Source organism: Lissotriton vulgaris, chromosome 2_1 (assembly GCF_964263255.1).
Source record: "Lissotriton vulgaris chromosome 2_1, aLisVul1.2, whole genome shotgun sequence".
In the NCBI taxonomy this organism is placed as follows: domain Eukaryota; kingdom Metazoa; phylum Chordata; class Amphibia; order Caudata; family Salamandridae; genus Lissotriton; species Lissotriton vulgaris.
Genome location: NC_141687.1, coordinates 295,333,363 through 295,353,694, shown reverse-complemented (window position 1 = coordinate 295,353,694; position 20,332 = coordinate 295,333,363). Strand labels below are relative to the sequence as shown.

The 20,332-nt window shown below is 39.9% G+C and overlaps 7 non-coding genes across 7 annotated transcripts; all 7 read right to left on the bottom strand.

The window, feature by feature from the left end:
- Positions 1–2,007: 2,007 nt before the first annotated feature.
- Positions 2,008–2,223, bottom strand: LOC147730131 (small nucleolar RNA U3). The gene has a single exon (XR_015309142.1). It is a non-coding gene; the product is annotated as a small nucleolar RNA U3 (small nucleolar RNA).
- A 2,593-nt stretch (positions 2,224–4,816) lies between these two features.
- Positions 4,817–5,033, bottom strand: LOC147730130 (small nucleolar RNA U3). Its single transcript, XR_015309074.1, has one exon. It is a non-coding gene; the product is annotated as a small nucleolar RNA U3 (small nucleolar RNA).
- A 2,617-nt stretch (positions 5,034–7,650) lies between these two features.
- On the bottom strand, positions 7,651–7,866 carry LOC147730129 (small nucleolar RNA U3). Its single transcript, XR_015309141.1, has one exon. It is a non-coding gene; the product is annotated as a small nucleolar RNA U3 (small nucleolar RNA).
- A 2,617-nt stretch (positions 7,867–10,483) lies between these two features.
- LOC147730128 (small nucleolar RNA U3) lies at positions 10,484–10,699 on the bottom strand. Its single transcript, XR_015309152.1, has one exon. It is a non-coding gene; the product is annotated as a small nucleolar RNA U3 (small nucleolar RNA).
- A 2,618-nt stretch (positions 10,700–13,317) lies between these two features.
- Positions 13,318–13,533, bottom strand: LOC147730127 (small nucleolar RNA U3). Its single transcript, XR_015309102.1, has one exon. It is a non-coding gene; the product is annotated as a small nucleolar RNA U3 (small nucleolar RNA).
- A 2,618-nt stretch (positions 13,534–16,151) lies between these two features.
- Positions 16,152–16,367, bottom strand: LOC147730126 (small nucleolar RNA U3). The gene has a single exon (XR_015309159.1). It is a non-coding gene; the product is annotated as a small nucleolar RNA U3 (small nucleolar RNA).
- Positions 16,368–18,985: 2,618 nt separating this feature from the next.
- LOC147730125 (small nucleolar RNA U3) lies at positions 18,986–19,201 on the bottom strand. Its single transcript, XR_015309124.1, has one exon. It is a non-coding gene; the product is annotated as a small nucleolar RNA U3 (small nucleolar RNA).
- Between the last annotated feature and the right edge of the window lie 1,131 nt (positions 19,202–20,332).

The window sequence follows — 20,332 nt, the reverse complement described above, 5'->3', positions numbered from 1 at the left end:
AACCTGCTTTCAGCAACTACAGGAGATAACGGAACCTATCGCTTTCAGTAGCGCCCTGAATTCCTGGTTATCTAGGAAAGCGTTCACATGAACAACAACTTGTCCTACCACCCAGCTTGAATTTATGCGGGTTTTTAAAGCTACTAGACGTTTAGCCTCTCGGAACTACAGAAGTATCCAAAATATAGTTTGTTTTTTTGTGCAAAATACTTTTTACACTGGGAAGTGAATACTTGCCGGAAACGTTTGGTACCTAATATTCATCAGAACCCGGAATTGAACTTTTCAGTGTACACTTCTGTCTTCCAGCATATCCTTAAATGAAGAAAGGAACAACTGTCAACAGTAGACAGTTGTTTAAAAAAAAAACTCTGCCTGTGACCTTCCTTTTTAGATCAGAACTTATCTGCAACACCTTCGGACCACTTACAATTTCTACTTCAATCTTGATTCTTCATAACATATCGCGAACAAAAAGTTTTATAACTCTATGCTAAGCTGTCCAAGGGTTACAGGAAGATATCACAACAACATTTTTTCTGTCACCTGGCTAAGCTCTCGGCAGATCAGTGATAGATAATTAAAACCTGCCGCTGCAGTCTTTGGTTAGAGAACTAAACTTTAATTCAGCATGATAGACTAAAGTTGAAGGCTAGGGACAAACAGAGGAAAGGGGACCGTTCCTGGTCGCCATTGCCTCTTGCGGCAGGCTAAAAGGCTATCACAGTAAGGTCTTAACTGTGTAAGTTTTACGTAAAAAGAGGCCATGGCTGGAAAACCAGTCGGGCAATGCCCCAGACTCTTGCATAACCAAGAAGAACAGTCTATGGGTATTCACCTGGCCTGTCACCACACCGTGAACTTCCACAATTTACGGTCTGGCGCCAGCCCACCTAGGTCTTTTCCTAGGCGTCGCAGCAGGGTGGAAATCCAAAATGGTGGCAGTCGGGGCTCGAACCATTAGAAGTTTCAAGGCACAGGGTTTATCCTACTATTTACAAACGGCTGATATTTCGATTCTCTACATGAGGGTCTAATCTTCCAGTGTTCGAATATAGCATAATGGAACGCTAAAGGGGGCTACAATGGTCCTTAAATACCCTCTGTTTGAGTTCTTGACTCAAGTTAAAGCTGAGCTTCTATATCGAGAGGATAGGGCATTTAATCAATGTGATACCCGAGGTAGAAAGTCTATTCTGATATCACAACATTCCAGTCTATGAATTAAGAATATTCTGAGTTAAAGCAGGAGAACCAAGAAAATGGTACTTGCTGGAGCAGGTGGCTCGTTTTGACCATTATTTTTTATTGTTGCAACTCCATTCTCCCCAATGGATCCTTCAAATTCCAAAGTTCGAATACATTAAGCCCTTGATGTAGTAGGGGCTGTACGGGGGCTAGTTGGGAGCTGCAAGTTTTTGTGCTGAGCACACCAGATTTCATAATGATAAGTAAACATACACAGTCCTTTACTTCTGCTTTGCACTCCACAAATTCCTGTGAAAACTTTAGCAAATACCAAAGGAGGAGTTTTTTATCCTCAGCAGTCTAAGATCCACCGCAGCCTTGTAAGTTGTATAACCTGTGACCAGGGTGTTACGCTTCCTCTTAGTCTAAAAAGCTTAACTAGCATTAGGAGGTTCCTTTAAACAGTCGAATTGAAAGAGTGTTAAATCGTTGAGTAGCAGTAGTTGCCTTGCAGCAGCCTAGGCTCTACAAATAGCTCATACGCACAGTCCATTTAAAAAGTACTCTTCACTCCCCACGTTCTAAAAAACAAACCTTTTTTTATAAATAACATACCAAAATACCAACTGACGGTGAGAAGTGCTTTTCAAAGATAAGCTCTTGCAAAAACCACAAGTCCAAAAAAGCTCAACAGCTTCTACTAAGTATTCATGAACTCAACAGCTAAATAAAAATAAACCAAAGTGCACACTATAAAAATAACAAACTAAGCAAGAAATTAAGAACGGGTAGACTTCCTTACACCCTATAAAGTAGCTAACCACTCAGATTGTGTACTCTTTCTCCAATCCTCTTGAAAGGAATAAGAACGATCATCAATAGCAAACAGCAGCTACATAAATGCAACACTGTTCACTCACTTCACGCTCAGAAGAGAACACTTCAATTCTTCATCGTGGTTAGCGAAGACCAAACACTTTCAATCACATTTCCTCAGTTAAAAACTATAGAAATGATCCCTGAAAATATAGTCTTAATAAAACTGTTTATCGCTCACACAGACAGAAAGGGGGGAAACCCTCCTTACTTACAGTAAGACACGGTTCGGCATCATCAACTGAAATAAAAACATATAAATATAAACATATCTGTTACTCCACGAAATAACATTCTACCGATACACACGCATATGCATTTATTTACATTAAAACATACTTAATAGATCCTGGTGACACTGCTTTAAAATTTGCATATTTTAAATCAGCAACCAATTAAATTCAACCTGACTCTTCCTGACCCAACGCTGTACCAGAGGGAAAGCTGGAAAATTCTTCAAAAAACTGTGGTTTCCACAATATCATAGAGATGATTTTTAATGGGAATATTTGGTCTAGATTAGGAACAGTCAATCAGCCAAAAGAGTGACACTGATCGCTAGCATATGTGAAGCGACCTGCTAAGCTTGCAAGTGTGGAAACAAAAGTTGTAGCATTACAGCTACCTTGACATTTTGAACAGTTGCCCCACAGATCAAATGTAGGTCAACATCTTTGATCGGTTACCCCAAAAAAACGAACTGTTCCCCAGTTCACATATAAGACTCTAAGCTGAGGATGGCCTTCGGCGATGGTCCAAACTTTGTGAAAACCTGCTTTCAGCAACTACAGGAGATAACGGAACCTATCGCTTTCAGTAGCGCCCTGAATTCCTGGTTATCTAGGAAAGCGTTCACATGAACAACAACTTGTCCTACCACCCAGCTTGAATTTATGCGGGTTTTTAAAGCTACTAGACGTTTAGCCTCTCGGAACTACAGAAGTATCCAAAATATAGTTTATGTTTTTTTGTGCAAAATACTTTTTACACTGGGAAGTGAATACTTGCCGGAAACGTTTGGTACCTAATATTCATCAGAACCCGGAATTGAACTTTTCAGTGTACACTTCTGTCTTCCAGCATATCCTTAAATGAAGAAAGGAACAGCTGTCAACAGTAGACAGTTGTTTAAAAAAAAAACTCTGCCTGTGACCTTCCTTTTTAGATCAGAACTTATCTGCAACACCTTCGGACCACTTACAATTTCTACTTCAATCTTGATTCTTCATAACATATCGTGACAAAAAGTTTTATAACTCTATGCTAAGCTGTCCAAGGGTTACAGGAAGATATCACAACAGCATTTTTTCTGTCACCTGGCTAAGCTCTCAGCAGATCAGTGATAGATAATTAAAACCTGCCGCTGCAGTCTTTGGTTAGAGAACTAAACTTTAATTCAGCATGATAGACTAAAGTTGAAGGCTAGGGACAAACAGAGGAAAGGCCTTTTAGCCTGCCTCTTGCGGCAGGCTAAAAGGCTATCACAGTAAGGTCTTAACTGTGTAAGTTTTACGTAAAAAGAGGCCATGGCTGGAAAACCAGTCGGGCAATGCCCCAGACTCTTGCATAACCAAGAAGAACAGTCTATGGGTATTCACCTGGCCTGTCACCACACCGTGAACTTCCACAATTTACGGTCTGGCGCCAGCCCACCTAGGTCTTTTCCTAGGCGTCGCAGCACGGTGGAAATCCAAAATGGTGGCAGTCGGGGCTCGAACCATTAGAAGTTTCAAGGCACAGGGTTTATCCTACTATTTACAAACGGCTGATATTTCGATTCTCTACATGAGGGTCTAATCTTCCAGTGTTCGAATATAGCATAATGGAACGCTAAAGGGGGCTACAATGGTCCTTAAATACCCTCTGTTTGAGTTCTTGACTCAAGTTAAAGCTGAGCTTCTATATCGAGAGGATAGGGCATTTAATCAATGTGATACCCGAGGTAGAAAGTCTATTCTGATATCACAACATTCCAGTCTATGAATTAAGAATATTCTGAGTTAAAGCAGGAGAACCAAGAAAATGATACTTGCTGGAGCAGGTGGCTCGTTTTGACCATTATTTTTTATTGTTGCAACTCCATTCTCCCCAATGGATCCTTCAAATTCCAAAGTTCGAATTCATTAAGCCCTTGATGTACTAAGGGCTGTACGGGGGCTAGTTGGGAGCTGCAAGTTTTTGTGCTGAGCACACTAGATTTCATAATGATAAGTAAACATACACAGTCCTTTACTTCTGCTTTCCACTCCACAAATTCCTGTGAAAACTTTAGCAAATACCAAAGGAGGAGTTTTTTATCCTCAGCAGTCTAAGATCCACCGCAGCCTTGTAAGTTGTATAACCTGTGACCTCTTAGTCTAAAAGGCTTAACTAGCATTAGGAGGTTCCTTTAAACAGTCGAATTGAAAGAGTGTTAAATCGTTGAGTAGCAGTAGTTGCCTTGCAGCAACCTAGGCTCTACAAATAGCTCATACGCACAGTCCATTTAAAAAGTACTTTTCACTCCCCACGTTCTAAAAAACAAACCTTTTTTTTATAAATAACATACCAAAATACCAACTGACGGTGAGAAGTGCTTTTCAAAGATAAGCTCTTGCAAAAACCACAAGTCCAAAAAAGCTCAACAGCTTCTACTAAGTATTCATGAACTCAACAGCTAAATAAAAATAAACCAAAGTGCACACTATAAAAATAACAAACTAAGCAAGAAATTAAGAACGGGTAGTCTTCCTTACACCCTATAAAGTAGCTAACCACTCAGATTGTGTACTCTTTCTCCAATCCTTTTGAAAGGAATAAGAACGATCATCAATAGCAAACAGCAGCTACATAAATGCAACACTGTTCACTCACTTCACGCTCAGAAGAGAACACTTCAATTCTTCATCGTGGTTAGCGAAGACCAAACACTTTCAATCACATTTTCCTCAGTTAAAAACTATAGAAATGATCCCTGAAAGTATAGTCTTAATAAAACTGTTTATCGCTCACACAGACAGAAAGGGGGGAAACCCTCCTTACTTACAGTAAGACACGGTTCGGCATCATCAACTGAAATAAAAACATATAAATATACACATATCTGTTACTCCACGAAATAACATTCTACCGATACACACGCATATGCATTTATTTACATTAAAACATACTTAATAGATCCTGGTGACACTGCTTTAAAATTTGCATATTTTAAATCAGCAACCAATTAAATTCAACCTGACTCTTCCTGACCCAACGCTGTACCAGAGGGAAAGCTGGAAAATTCTTCAAAAAACTGTGGTTTCCACAATATCATAGAGATGATTTTTAATGGGAATATTTGGTCTAGATTAGGAACAGTCAATCAGCCAAAAGAGTGACACTGATCGCTAGCATATGTGAAGCGACCTGCTAAGCTTGCAAGTGTGGAAACAAAAGTTGTAGCATTACAGCTACCTTGACATTTTGAACAGTTGCCCCACAGATCAAATGTAGGTCAACATCTTTGATCGGTTACCCCAAAAAAACGAACTGTTCCCCAGTTCACATATAAGACTCTAAGCTGAGGATGGCCTTCGGCGATGGTCCAAACTTTGTGAAAACCTGCTTTCAGCAACTACAGGAGATAACGGAACCTATCGCTTTCAGTAGCGCCCTGAATTCCTGGTTATCTAGGAAAGCGTTCACATGAACAACAACTTGTCCTACCACCCAGCTTGAATTTATGCGGGTTTTTAAAGCTACTAGACGTTTAGCCTCTCGGAACTACAGAAGTATCCAAAATATAGTTTGTTTTTTTGTGCAAAATACTTTTTACACTGGGAAGTGAATACTTGCCGGAAACGTTTGGTACCTAATATTCATCAGAACCCGGAATTGAACTTTTCAGTGTACACTTCTGTCTTCCAGCATATCCTTAAATGAAGAAAGGAACAACTGTCAACAGTAGACAGTTGTTTAAAAAAAAAACTCTGCCTGTGACCTTCCTTTTTAGATCAGAACTTATCTGCAACACCTTCGGACCACTTACAATTTCTACTTCAATCTTGATTCTTCATAACATATCGCGAACAAAAAGTTTTATAACTCTATGCTAAGCTGTCCAAGGGTTACAGGAAGATATCACAACAACATTTTTTCTGTCACCTGGCTAAGCTCTCAGCAGATCAGTGATAGATAATTAAAACCTGCCGCTGCAGTCTTTGGTTAGAGAACTAAACTTTAATTCAGCATGATAGACTAAAGTTGAAGGCTAGGGACAAACAGAGGAAAGGGGACCGTTCCTGGTCGCCATTGCCTCTTGCGGCAGGCTAAAAGGCTATCACAGTAAGGTCTTAACTGTGTAAGTTTTACGTAAAAAGAGGCCATGGCTGGAAAACCAGTCGGGCAATGCCCCAGACTCTTGCATAACCAAGAAGAACAGTCTATGGGTATTCACCTGGCCTGTCACCACACCGTGAACTTCCACAATTTACGGTCTGGCGCCAGCCCACCTAGGTCTTTTCCTAGGCGTCGCAGCAGGGTGGAAATCCAAAATGGTGGCAGTCGGGGCTCGAACCATTAGAAGTTTCAAGGCACAGGGTTTATCCTACTATTTACAAACGGCTGATATTTCGATTCTCTACATGAGGGTCTAATCTTCCAGTGTTCGAATATAGCATAATGGAACGCTAAAGGGGGCTACAATGGTCCTTAAATACCCTCTGTTTGAGTTCTTGACTCAAGTTAAAGCTGAGCTTCTATATCGAGAGGATAGGGCATTTAATCAATGTGATACCCGAGGTAGAAAGTCTATTCTGATATCACAACATTCCAGTCTATGAATTAAGAATATTCTGAGTTAAAGCAGGAGAACCAAGAAAATGGTACTTGCTGGAGCAGGTGGCTCGTTTTGACCATTATTTTTTATTGTTGCAACTCCATTCTCCCCAATGGATCCTTCAAATTCCAAAGTTCGAATACATTAAGCCCTTGATGTAGTAGGGGCTGTACGGGGGCTAGTTGGGAGCTGCAAGTTTTTGTGCTGAGCACACCAGATTTCATAATGATAAGTAAACATACACAGTCCTTTACTTCTGCTTTGCACTCCACAAATTCCTGTGAAAACTTTAGCAAATACCAAAGGAGGAGTTTTTTATCCTCAGCAGTCTAAGATCCACCGCAGCCTTGTAAGTTGTATAACCTGTGACCAGGGTGTTACGCTTCCTCTTAGTCTAAAAAGCTTAACTAGCATTAGGAGGTTCCTTTAAACAGTCGAATTGAAAGAGTGTTAAATCGTTGAGTAGCAGTAGTTGCCTTGCAGCAGCCTAGGCTCTACAAATAGCTCATACGCACAGTCCATTTAAAAAGTACTCTTCACTCCCCACGTTCTAAAAAACAAACCTTTTTTTATAAATAACATACCAAAATACCAACTGACGGTGAGAAGTGCTTTTCAAAGATAAGCTCTTGCAAAAACCACAAGTCCAAAAAAGCTCAACAGCTTCTACTAAGTATTCATGAACTCAACAGCTAAATAAAAATAAACCAAAGTGCACACTATAAAAATAACAAACTAAGCAAGAAATTAAGAACGGGTAGACTTCCTTACACCCTATAAAGTAGCTAACCACTCAGATTGTGTACTCTTTCTCCAATCCTCTTGAAAGGAATAAGAACGATCATCAATAGCAAACAGCAGCTACATAAATGCAACACTGTTCACTCACTTCACGCTCAGAAGAGAACACTTCAATTCTTCATCGTGGTTAGCGAAGACCAAACACTTTCAATCACATTTCCTCAGTTAAAAACTATAGAAATGATCCCTGAAAATATAGTCTTAATAAAACTGTTTATCGCTCACACAGACAGAAAGGGGGGAAACCCTCCTTACTTACAGTAAGACACGGTTCGGCATCATCAACTGAAATAAAAACATATAAATATAAACATATCTGTTACTCCACGAAATAACATTCTACCGATACACACGCATATGCATTTATTTACATTAAAACATACTTAATAGATCCTGGTGACACTGCTTTAAAATTTGCATATTTTAAATCAGCAACCAATTAAATTCAACCTGACTCTTCCTGACCCAACGCTGTACCAGAGGGAAAGCTGGAAAATTCTTCAAAAAACTGTGGTTTCCACAATATCATAGAGATGATTTTTAATGGGAATATTTGGTCTAGATTAGGAACAGTCAATCAGCCAAAAGAGTGACACTGATCGCTAGCATATGTGAAGCGACCTGCTAAGCTTGCAAGTGTGGAAACAAAAGTTGTAGCATTACAGCTACCTTGACATTTTGAACAGTTGCCCCACAGATCAAATGTAGGTCAACATCTTTGATCGGTTACCCCAAAAAAACGAACTGTTCCCCAGTTCACATATAAGACTCTAAGCTGAGGATGGCCTTCGGCGATGGTCCAAACTTTGTGAAAACCTGCTTTCAGCAACTACAGGAGATAACGGAACCTATCGCTTTCAGTAGCGCCCTGAATTCCTGGTTATCTAGGAAAGCGTTCACATGAACAACAACTTGTCCTACCACCCAGCTTGAATTTATGCGGGTTTTTAAAGCTACTAGACGTTTAGCCTCTCGGAACTACAGAAGTATCCAAAATATAGTTTATGTTTTTTTGTGCAAAATACTTTTTACACTGGGAAGTGAATACTTGCCGGAAACGTTTGGTACCTAATATTCATCAGAACCCGGAATTGAACTTTTCAGTGTACACTTCTGTCTTCCAGCATATCCTTAAATGAAGAAAGGAACAGCTGTCAACAGTAGACAGTTGTTTAAAAAAAAAACTCTGCCTGTGACCTTCCTTTTTAGATCAGAACTTATCTGCAACACCTTCGGACCACTTACAATTTCTACTTCAATCTTGATTCTTCATAACATATCGCGAACAAAAAGTTTTATAACTCTATGCTAAGCTGTCCAAGGGTTACAGGAAGATATCACAACAGCATTTTTTCTGTCACCTGGCTAAGCTCTCAGCAGATCAGTGATAGATAATTAAAACCTGCCGCTGCAGTCTTTAGTTTGAGAACTAAACTTTAATTCAGCATGATAGACTAAAGTTGAAGGCTAGGGACAAACAGAGGAAAGGGGACCGTTCCTGGTCGCCATTGCCTCTTGCGGCAGGCTAAAAGGCTATCACAGTAAGGTCTTAACTGTGTAAGTTTTACGTAAAAAGAGGCCATGGCTGGAAAACCAGTCGGGCAATGCCCCAGACTCTTGCATAACCAAGAAGAACAGTCTATGGGTATTCACCTGGCCTGTCACCACACCGTGAACTTCCACAATTTACGGTCTGGCGCCAGCCCACCTAGGTCTTTTCCTAGGCGTCGCAGCACGGTGGAAATCCAAAATGGTGGCAGTCGGGGCTCGAACCATTAGAAGTTTCAAGGCACAGGGTTTATCCTACTATTTACAAACGGCTGATATTTCGATTCTCTACATGAGGGTCTAATCTTCCAGTGTTCGAATATAGCATAATGGAACGCTAAAGGGGGCTACAATGGTCCTTAAATACCCTCTGTTTAAGTTCTTGACTCAAGTTAAAGCTGAGCTTCTATATCGACAGGATAGGGCATTTAATCAATGTGATACCCGAGGTAGAAAGTCTATTCTGATATCACAACATTACAGTCTATGAATTAAGAATATTCTGAGTTAAAGCAGGAGAACCAAGAAAATGGTACTTGCTGGAGCAGGTGGCTCGTTTTGACCATTATTTTTTATTGTTGCAACTCCATTCTCCCCAATGGATCCTTCAAATTCCAAAGTTCGAATACATTAAGCCCTTGATGTAGTAGGGGCTGTTAGGGGGCTAGTTGGGAGCTGCAAGTTTTTGTGCTGAGCACACTAGATTTCATAATGATAAGTAAACATACACAGTCCTTTACTTCTGCTTTGCACTCCACAAATTCCTGTGAAAACTTTAGCAAATACCAAAGGAGGAGTTTTTTATCCTCAGCAGTCTAAGATCCACCGCAGCCTTGTAAGTTGTATAACCTGTGGCCAGGGTGATACGCTTCCTCTTAGTCTAAAAGGCTTAACTAGCATTAGGAGGTTTCTTTAAACAGTCGAATTGAAAGAGTGTTAAATCGTTGAGTAGCAGTAGTTGCCTTGCAGCAGCCTAGGCTCTACAAATAGCTCATACGCACAGTCCGTTTAAAAAGTACTCTTCACTCCCCACTTTCTAAAAAACAAACCTTTTTTTATAAATAACATACCAAAATACCAACTGACGGTGAGAAGTGCTTTTCAAAGATAAGCTCTTGCAAAAACCACAAGTCCAAAAAAGCTCAACAGCTTCTACTAAGTATTCATGAACTCAACAGCTAATTAAATAAACCAAAGTGCACACTATAAAAATAACAAACTAAGCAAGAAATTAAGAACGGATAGACTTCCTTACACCCTATAAAGTAGCTAACCACTCAGATTGTGTACTCTTTCTCCAATCCTCTTGAAAGGAATAAGAAAGATCATCAATAGCAAACAGCAGCTACATAAATGCAACACTGTTCACTCACTTCACGCTCAGAAGAGAACACTTCAATTCTTCATCGTGGTTAGCGAAGACAAAACACTTTCAATCACATTTCCTCAGTTAAAAACTATAGAAATGATCCCTGAAAGTATAGTCTTAATAAAACTGTTTATCGCTCACACAGACAGAAAGGGGGGAACCCTCCTTACTTACAGTAAGACACGGTTCGGCATCATCAACTGAAATAAAAACATATAAATATACACATATCTGTTACTCCACGAAATAACATTCTACCGATACACACGCATATGCATTTATTTACATTAAAACATACTTAATAGATCCTGGTGACACTGCTTTAAAATTTGCATATTTTAAATCAGCAACCAATTAAATTCAACCTGACTCTTCCTGACCCAACGCTGTACCAGAGGGAAAGCTGGAAAATTCTTCAAAAAACTGTGGTTTCCACAATATCATAGAGATGATTTTTAATGGGAATATTTGGTCTAGATTAGGAACAGTCAATCAGCCAAAAGAGTGACACTGATCGCTAGCATATGTGAAGCGACCTGCTAAGCTTGCAAGTGTGGAAACAAAAGTTGTAGCATTACAGCTACCTTGACATTTTGAACAGTTGCCCCACAGATCAAATGTAGGTCAACATCTTTGATCGGTTACCCCAAAAAAACGAACTGTTCCCCAGTTCACATATAAGACTCTAAGCTGAGGATGGCCTTCGGCGATGGTCCAAACTTTGTGAAAACCTGCTTTCAGCAACTACAGGAGATAACGGAACCTATCGCTTTCAGTAGCGCCCTGAATTCCTGGTTATCTAGGAAAGCGTTCACATGAACAACAACTTGTCCTACCACCCAGCTTGAATTTATGCGGGTTTTTAAAGCTACTAGACGTTTAGCCTCTCGGAACTACAGAAGTATCCAAAATATAGTTTATGTTTTTTTGTGCAAAATACTTTTTACACTGGGAAGTGAATACTTGCCGGAAACGTTTGGTACCTAATATTCATCAGAACCCGGAATTGAACTTTTCAGTGTACACTTCTGTCTTCCAGCATATCCTTAAATGAAGAAAGGAACAACTGTCAACAGTAGACAGTTGTTTAAAAAAAAACTCTGCCTGTGACCTTCCTTTTTAGATCAGAACTTATCTGCAACACCTTCGGACCACTTACAATTTCTACTTCAATCTTGATTCTTCATAACATATCGCGAACAAAAAGTTTTATAACTCTATGCTAAGCTGTCCAAGGGTTACAGGAAGATATCACAACAGCATTTTTTCTGTCACCTGGCTAAGCTCTCAGCAGATCAGTGATAGATAATTAAAACCTGCCGCTGCAGTCTTTGGTTAGAGAACTAAACTTTAATTCAGCATGATAGACTAAAGTTGAAGGCTAGGGACAAACAGAGGAAAGGGGACCGTTCCTGGTCGCCATTGCCTCTTGCGGCAGGCTAAAAGGCTATCACAGTAAGGTCTTAACTGTGTAAGTTTTACGTAAAAAGAGGCCATGGCTGGAAAACCAGTCGGGCAATGCCCCAGACTCTTGCATAACCAAGAAGAACAGTCTATGGGTATTCACCTGGCCTATCACCACACCGTGAACTTCCACAATTTACGGTCTGGCGCCAGCCCACCTAGGTCTTTTCCTAGGCGTCGCAGCACGGTGGAAATCCAAAATGGTGGCAGTCGGGGCTCGAACCATTAGAAGTTTCAAGGCACAGGGTTTATCCTACTATTTACAAACGGCTGATATTTCGATTCTCTACATGAGGGTCTAATCTTCCAGTGTTCGAATATAGCATAATGGAACGCTAAAGGGGGCTACAATGGTCCTTAAATACCCTCTGTTTGAGTTCTTGACTCAAGTTAAAGCTGAGCTTCTATATCGAGAGGATAGGGCATTTAATCAATGTGATACCCGAGGTAGAAAGTCTATTCTGATATCACAACATTCCAGTCTATGAATTAAGAATATTCTGAGTTAAAGCAGGAGAACCAAGAAAATGGTACTTGCTGGAGCAGGTGGCTCGTTTTGACCATTATTTTTTATTGTTGCAAGTCCATTCTCCCCAATGGATCCTTCAAATTCCAAAGTTCGAATACATTAAGCCCTTGATGTAGTAGGGGCTGTACGGGGGCTAGTTGGGAGCTGCAAGTTTTTGTGCTGAGCACACTAGATTTCATAATGATAAGTAAACATACACAGTCCTTTACTTCTGCTTTGCACTCCACAAATTCCTGTGAAAACTTTAGCAAATACCAAAGGAGGAGTTTTTTATCCTCAGCAGTCTAAGATCCACCGCAGCCTTGTAAGTTGTATAACCTGTGGCCAGGGTGATACGCTTCCTCTTAGTCTAAAAGGCTTAACTAGCATTAGGAGGTTTCTTTAAACAGTCGAATTGAAAGAGTGTTAAATCGTTGAGTAGCAGTAGTTGCCTTGCAGCAGCCTAGGCTCTACAAATAGCTCATACGCACAGTCCGTTTAAAAAGTACTCTTCACTCCCAAAATTTCTAAAAAACAAACCTTTTTTTATAAATAACATACCAAAATACCAACTGACGGTGAGAAGTGCTTTTCAAAGATAAGCTCTTGAAAAAACCACAAGTCCAAAAAAGCTCAACAGCTTCTACTAAGTATTCATGAACTCAACAGCTAAATAAAAATAAACCAAAGTGCACACTATAAAAATACCAAACTAAGCAAGAAATTAAGAACAGATAGACTTCCTTACACCCTATCAAGTAGCTAACCACTCAGATTGTGTACTCTTTCTCCAATCCTCTTGATAGGAATAAGAACGATCATCAATAGCAAACAGCAGCTACATAAATGCAACACTGTTCACTCACTTCACGCTCAGAAGAGAACACTTCAATTCTTCATCGTGGTTAGCGAAGACCAAACACTTCCAATCACATTTCCTCAGTTAAAAACTATAGAAATGATCCCTGAAAGTATAGTCTTAATAAAACTGTTTATCGCTCACACAGACAGAAAGGGGGGAACCCTCCTTACTTACAGTAAGACACGGTTCGGCATCATCAACTGAAATAAAAACATATAAATATACACATATCTGTTACTCCACGAAATAACATTCTACCGATACACACGCATATGCATTTATTTACATTAAAACATACTTAATAGATCCTGGTGACACTGCTTTAAAATTTGCATATTTTAAATCAGCAACCAATTAAATTCAACCTGACTCTTCCTGACCCAACGCTGTACCAGAGGGAAAGCTGGAAAATTCTTCAAAAAACTGTGGTTTCCACAATATCATAGAGATGATTTTTAATGGGAATATTTGGTCTAGATTAGGAACAGTCAATCAGCCAAAAGAGTGACACTGATCGCTAGCATATGTGAAGCGACCTGCTAAGCTTGCAAGTGTGGAAACAAAAGTTGTAGCATTACAGCTACCTTGACATTTTGAACAGTTGCCCCACAGATCAAATGTAGGTCAACATCTTTGATCGGTTACCCCAAAAAAACGAACTGTTCCCCAGTTCACATATAAGACTCTAAGCTGAGGATGGCCTTCGGCGATGGTCCAAACTTTGTGAAAACCTGCTTTCAGCAACTACAGGAGATAACGGAACCTATCGCTTTCAGTAGCGCCCTGAATTCCTGGTTATCTAGGAAAGCGTTCACATGAACAACAACTTGTCCTACCACCCAGCTTGAATTTATGCGGGTTTTTAAAGCTACTAGACGTTTAGCCTCTCGGAACTACAGAAGTATCCAAAATATAGTTTATGTTTTTTTGTGCAAAATACTTTTTACACTGGGAAGTGAATACTTGCCGGAAACGTTTGGTACCTAATATTCATCAGAACCCGGAATTGAACTTTTCAGTGTACACTTCTGTCTTCCAGCATATCCTTAAATGAAGAAAGGAACAACTGTCAACAGTAGACAGTTGTTTAAAAAAAAACTCTGCCTGTGACCTTCCTTTTTAGATCAGAACTTATCTGCAACACCTTCGGACCACTTACAATTTCTACTTCAATCTTGATTCTTCATAACATATCGCGAACAAAAAGTTTTATAACTCTATGCTAAGCTGTCCAAGGGTTACAGGAAGATATCACAACAGCATTTTTTCTGTCACCTGGCTAAGCTCTCAGCAGATCAGTGATAGATAATTAAAACCTGCCGCTGCAGTCTTTGGTTAGAGAACTAAACTTTAATTCAGCATGATAGACTAAAGTTGAAGGCTAGGGACAAACAGAGGAAAGGGGACCGTTCCTGGTCGCCATTGCCTCTTGCGGCAGGCTAAAAGGCTATCACAGTAAGGTCTTAACTGTGTAAGTTTTACGTAAAAAGAGGCCATGGCTGGAAAACCAGTCGGGCAATGCCCCAGACTCTTGCATAACCAAGAAGAACAGTCTATGGGTATTCACCTGGCCTATCACCACACCGTGAACTTCCACAATTTACGGTCTGGCGCCAGCCCACCTAGGTCTTTTCCTAGGCGTCGCAGCACGGTGGAAATCCAAAATGGTGGCAGTCGGGGCTCGAACCATTAGAAGTTTCAAGGCACAGGGTTTATCCTACTATTTACAAACGGCTGATATTTCGATTCTCTACATGAGGGTCTAATCTTCCAGTGTTCGAATATAGCATAATGGAACGCTAAAGGGGGCTACAATGGTCCTTAAATACCCTCTGTTTGAGTTCTTGACTCAAGTTAAAGCTGAGCTTCTATATCGAGAGGATAGGGCATTTAATCAATGTGATACCCGAGGTAGAAAGTCTATTCTGATATCACAACATTCCAGTCTATGAATTAAGAATATTCTGAGTTAAAGCAGGAGAACCAAGAAAATGGTACTTGCTGGAGCAGGTGGCTCGTTTTGACCATTATTTTTTATTGTTGCAAGTCCATTCTCCCCAATGGATCCTTCAAATTCCAAAGTTCGAATACATTAAGCCCTTGATGTAGTAGGGGCTGTATGGGGGCTAGTTGGGAGCTGCAAGTTTTTGTGCTGAGCACACTAGATTTCATAATGATAAGTAAACATACACAGTCCTTTACTTCTGCTTTGCACTCCACAAATTCCTGTGAAAACTTTAGCAAATACCAAAGGAGGAGTTTTTTATCCTCAGCAGTCTAAGATCCACCGCAGCCTTGTAAGTTGTATAACCTGTGGCCAGGGTGATACGCTTCCTCTTAGTCTAAAAGGCTTAACTAGCATTAGGAGGTTTCTTTAAACAGTCGAATTGAAAGAGTGTTAAATCGTTGAGTAGCAGTAGTTGCCTTGCAGCAGCCTAGGCTCTACAAATAGCTCATACGCACAGTCCGTTTAAAAAGTACTCTTCACTCCCAAAATTTCTAAAAAACAAACCTTTTTTTATAAATAACATACCAAAATACCAACTGACGGTGAGAAGTGCTTTTCAAAGATAAGCTCTTGAAAAAACCACAAGTCCAAAAAAGCTCAACAGCTTCTACTAAGTATTCATGAACTCAACAGCTAAATAAAAATAAACCAAAGTGCACACTATAATAATAACAAACTAAGCAAGAAATTAAGAACGGATAGACTTCCTTACACCCTATAAAGTAGCTAACCACTCAGATTGTGTACTCTTTCTCCAATCCTCTTGAAAGGAATAAGAACGATCATCAATAGCAAACAGCAGCTACATAAATGCAACACTGTTCACTCACTTCACGCTCAGAAGAGAACACTTCAATTCTTCATCGTGGTTAGCGAAGACCAAACACTTTCAATCACATTTCCTCAGTTAAAAACTATTGAAATGATCCCTGAAAGTATAGTCTTAATAAAACTGTTTATCGCTCACACAGACAGAAAGGGGGGAACCCTCCTTACTTACAGTAAGACACGGTTCGGCATCATCAACTGAAATAAAAACATATAAATATACACATATCTGTTACTCCACGAAATAACATTCTACCGATACACACGCATATGCATTTATTTACATTAAAACATACTTAATAGATCCTGGTGACACTGCTTTAAAATTTGCATATTTTAAATCAGCAACCAATTAAATTCAACCTGACTCTTCCTGACCCAACGCTGTACCAGAGGGAAAGCTGGAAAATTCTTCAAAAAACTGTGGTTTCCACAATATCATAGAGATGATTTTTAATGGGAATATTTGGTCTAGATTAGGAACAGTCAATCAGCCAAAAGAGTGACACTGATCGCTAGCATATGTGAAGCGACCTGCTAAGCTTGCAAGTGTGGAAACAAAAGTTGTAGCATTACAGCTACCTTGACATTTTGAACAGTTGCCCCACAGATCAAATGTAGGTCAACATCTTTTATCGGTTACCCCAAAAAAACGAACTGTTCCCCAGTTCACATATAAGACTCTAAGCTGAGGATGGCCTTCGGCGATGGTCCAAACTTTGTGAAAACCTGCTTTCAGCAACTACAGGAGATAACGGAACCTATCGCTTTCAGTAGCGCCCTGAATTCCTGGTTATCTAGGAAAGCGTTCACATGAACAACAACTTGTCCTACCACCCAGCTTGAATTTATGCGGGTTTTTAAATCTACTAGACGTTTAGCCTCTCTGAACTACAGAAGTATCCAAAATATAGTTTATGTTTTTTTGTGCAAAATACTTTTTACACTGGGAAGTGAATACTTGCCGGAAACGTTTGGTACCTAATATTCATCAGAACCCGGAATTGAACTTTTCAGTGTACACTTCTGTCTTCCAGCATATCCTTAAATGAAGAAAGGAACAACTGTCAACAGTAGACAGTTGTTTAAAAAAAAACTCTGCCTGTGACCTTCCTTTTTAGATCAGAACTTATCTGCAACACCTTCGGACCACTTACAATTTCTACTTCAATCTTGATTCTTCATAACATATCGCGAACAAAAAGTTTTATAACTCTATGCTAAGCTGTCCAAGGGTTACAGGAAGATATCACAACAGCATTTTTTCTGTCACCTGGCTAAGCTCTCAGCAGATCAGTGATAGATAATTAAAACCTGCCGCTGCAGTCTTTGGTTAGAGAACTAAACTTTAATTCAGCATGATAGACTAAAGTTGAAGGCTAGGGACAAACAGAGGAAAGGGGACCGTTCCTGGTCGCCATTGCCTCTTGCGGCAGGCTAAAAGGCTATCACAATAAGGTCTTAACTGTGTAAGTTTTACGTAAAAAGAGGCCATGGCTGGAAAACCAGTCAGGCAATGCCCCAGACTCTTGCATAACCAAGAAGAACAGTCTATGGGTATTCACCTGGCCTGTCACCACACCGTGAACTTCCACAATTTACGGTCTGGCGCCAGCCCACCTAGCTCTTTTCCTAGGCGTCGCAGCACGGTGGAAATTCAAAATGGTGGCAGTCGGGGCTCGAACCATTAGAAGTTTCAAGGCACAGGGTTTATCCTACTATTTACAAACGGCTGATATTTCGATTCTCTACATGAGGGTCTAATCTTCCAGTGTTCGAATATAGCATAATGGAACGCTAAAGGGGGCTACAATGGTCCTTAAATACCCTCTGTTTGAGTTCTTGACTCAAGTTAAAGCTGAGCTTCTATATCGAGAGGATAGGGCATTTAATCAATGTGATACCCGAGGTAGAAAGTCTATTCTGATATCACAACATTCCAGTCTATGAATTAAGAATATTCTGAGTTAAAGCAGGAGAACCAAGAAAATGGTACTTGCTGGAGCAGGTGGCTCGTTTTGACCATTATTTTTTTATTGTTGCAACTCCATTCTCCCCAATGGATCCTTCAAATTCCAAAGTTCGAATACATTAAGCCCTTGATGTAGTAGGGGCTGTACGGGGGCTAGTTGGGAGCTGCAAGTTTTTGTGCTGAGCACACTAGATTTCATAATGATAAGTAAACATACACAGTCCTTTACTTCTGCTTTGCACTCCACAAATTCCTGTGAAAACTTTAGCAAATACCAAAGGAGGATTTTTTTATCCTCAGCAGTCTAAGATCCACCGCAGCCTTGTAAGTTGTATAACCTGTGGCCAGGGTGATACGCTTCCTCTTAGTCTAAAAGGCTTAACTAGCATTAGGAGGTTTCTTTAAACAGTCGAATTGAAAGAGTGTTAAATCGTTGAGTAGCAGTAGTTGCCTTGCAGCAGCCTAGGCTCTACAAATAGCTCATACGCACAGTCCGTTTAAAAAGTACTCTTCACGCCCCACTTTCTAAAAGACAAACCTTTTTTTATAAATAACATACCAAAATACCAACTGACGGTGAGAAGTGCTTTTCAAAGATAAGCTCTTGCAAAAACCACAAGTCCAAAAAAGCTCAACAGCTTCTACTAAGTATTCATGAACTCAACAGCTAAATAAAAATAAACCAAAGTGCACACTATAAAAATAACAAACTAAGCAAGAAATTAAGAACGGATAGACTTCCTTACACCCTATAAAGTAGCTAACCACTCAGATTGTGTACTCTTTCTCCAATCCTCTTGAAAGGAATAAGAACGATCATCAATAGCAAACAGCAGTTACATAAATGCAACACTGTTCACTCACTTCAAGCTCAGAAGAGAACACTTCAATTCTTCATCGTGGTTAGCGAAGACCAAACACTTTCAATCACATTTCCTCAGTTAAAAACTATAGAAATGATCCCTGAAAGTATAGTCTTAATAAAACTGTTTATCGCTCACACAGACAGAAAGGGGGGAAACCCTCCTTACTTACAGTAAGACACGGTTCGGCATCATCAACTGAAATAAAAACATATAAATATACACATATCTGTTACTCCACGAAATAACATTCTACCGATACACACGCATATGCATTTATTTACATTAAAACATACTTAATAGATCCTGGTGACACTGCTTTAAAATTTGCATATTTTAAATCAGCAACCAATTAAATTCAACCTGACTCTTCCTGACCCAACGCTGTACCAGAGGGAAAGCTGGAAAATTCTTCAAAAAACTGTGGTTTCCACAATATCATAGAGATGATTTTTAATGGGAATATTTGGTCTAGATTAGGAACAGTCAATCAGCCAAAAGAGTGACACTGATCGCTAGCATATGTGAAGCGACCTGCTAAGCTTGCAAGTGTGGAAACAAAAGTTGTAGCATTACAGCTACCTTGACATTTTGAACAGTTGCCCCACAGATCAAATGTAGGTCAACATCTTTGATCGGTTACCCCAAAAAAACGAACTGTTCCCCAGTTCACATATAAGACTCTAAGCTGAGGATGGCCTTCGGCGATGGTCCAAACTTTGTGAAAACCTGCTTTCAGCAACTACAGGAGATAACGGAACCTATCGCTTTCAGTAGCGCCCTGAATTCCTGGTTATCTAGGAAAGCGTTCACATGAACAACAACTTGTCCTACCACCCAGCTTGAATTTATGCGGGTTTTTAAAGCTACTAGACGTTTAGCCTCTCGGAACTACAGAAGTATCCAAAATATAGTTTATGTTTTTTTGTGCAAAATACTTTTTACACTGGGAAGTGAATACTTGCCGGAAACGTTTGGTACCTAATATTCATCAGAACCCGGAATTGAACTTTTCAGTGTACACTTCTGTCTTCCAGCATATCCTTAAATGAAGAAAGGAACAGCTGTCAACAGTAGACAGTTGTTTAAAAAAAAAACTCTGCCTGTGACCTTCCATTTTAGATCAGAACTTATCTGCAACACCTTCGGACCACTTACAATTTCTACTTCAATCTTGATTCTTCATAACATATCGCGAACAAAAAGTTTTATAACTCTATGCTAAGCTGTCCAAGGGTTACAGGAAG